Source organism: Gossypium arboreum, chromosome 11, assembly GCF_025698485.1.
Source record: "Gossypium arboreum isolate Shixiya-1 chromosome 11, ASM2569848v2, whole genome shotgun sequence".
Lineage (NCBI taxonomy): Eukaryota > Viridiplantae > Streptophyta > Magnoliopsida > Malvales > Malvaceae > Gossypium > Gossypium arboreum.
This window is the reverse complement of record NC_069080.1, coordinates 37,495,640-37,497,440: the sequence shown is the minus strand read 5'-3', so window position 1 is coordinate 37,497,440 and position 1,801 is coordinate 37,495,640.

Genomic DNA, 1,801 nt, shown 5'->3' with positions numbered 1-1,801 from the left:
ATATGCTACACCGAATTATGGCAGATTACCAACTCAGTATTTTAGTGGACGTATCAAAAGATCCTGCTGGGGTATTGACTAGTTGATTGAATAAGAAAACCTAAGATGACAGTTGATTATGACTATCCAGTTTATAATCTAGTTTTCTGAATACTCCTTTTATTTATGTTATTTTTAGTTCTTTAATTATAAAAACCAAAAAATCTTTAGTTATGTTTATTCGTAATATAGTTTATTTAAAGTAAAAATTAGATCTATTGGCGTTTAGGTTAGAATTAATCTAGTACTTGCCTCCCTTGGGTATGATCCTCGAAGTACTCACCTACTTTGTTGTAACTATATTACAACTTGACTCGTATACTTGTAAACACCGCCTCAATTCCATATTTTTAGTTGCATTATTCGCACTCTATATGTTAGTAAATCCAGAAGCGGTTAAATAACATCGAGTAATGAGTATTGCGGTACCGAGACATCTCTGGTGTCACATTCCAAAAATTAGGGGTTACTAGAATCAGGTTTGTGAACCGAGAGAGAGAGGTTACACCCTAATTTTTTTAGATTATCTATGCGTTTTTAGGGAAAAAATGAGTCACTGGTCTATTGGTTAAGTGTTGCTGAAATTGTCCTTAAAACCCAAGTTCAAATTCCTTCCCTTGCACCATTTTTTATTATTTTGCAAATTTTGCTTCAAACCTATAATATCCTAAATTTTTTGTTTAAATTTGATAAACTTATTTCAATAATGAGTAATTGGCCTAGTGGCAAAAAGAAAACAATGAGACAATGCAATTCACTTAGAAACCTAAGTTCAATTCCCTTCCCTTGTAAAATAGCTTAATTTTGTTAATTTTTCGCCTTCCCCTATTTTTGTGATGCCCATGCCTTTTAACCTAGGTATAAATATCAATTTTTCACTTAATTTTTAATCTTAATTCAATTTTTCTCCTACCCTAGCCGTTCAGGTCTCCTATCTTATTTTTTCTCTCAAAGTTTCTTCATTTCTCTAGGACTTCCTCACAGTTGTGTCGCCCAATTGTTAGATTTTTTATTTCTGTTTTTCTAGACACCCTGTTGAATATCTAAACCTCCTAAACCAACCCTATTTCCTATCCTAAACTTCCTTTTTTTCCCACTTCTAATAGCCTCTTTTATTGTCTATTTTCACCCATTTCCCTTATTTGTATCAGTATCGATAAGTCCTATTTTTCTTTCTATGTTGCTGTTCTTTGTGCGATAATTTTTTGCTGCTGTTTATAAAGCCAATAAATCATCATTCCAGCCCTTAAAATTTTTCTTTTTGGCTGTCCAAATATCCCTCTTTTTGTCGCCCCAGATTTGTCTTTTCTGTCACTTCAAGTGGTGTTGCCACCCCCTTAAAACACCATTGTTTTAGGACTACTATTTCTCTTCAATTGCCACCCTACTATTTTAATTTTTTGGATTTTTACCTCTACTTGGATTTGATTTAGGTGTTCCTAATTGAGTAATTAACTAAGACGTTCATCCGACAACTCATATTTCTGTTATGGGTAGTGCCAACTTATGCGAGATCTTGCCTTGTTTTGCTTTGTTAATAATTTCTGCTTTGGCTAATTCCTTTAAAGTCTGAAATATATGTTTGGGTAAAATGCTGTGAAATATACTGAATGAGGGATTGCTACACATGCACTAGAAAATTGTTTATGAATGATAACGAAACTTTGGCATGTTGGAATGTCACCGTATTGATGGTTAAACTAAATGATTGATTAGGAACCAATTGAATATACATCTGGATAGTTAGAATAAAAAGTACTCA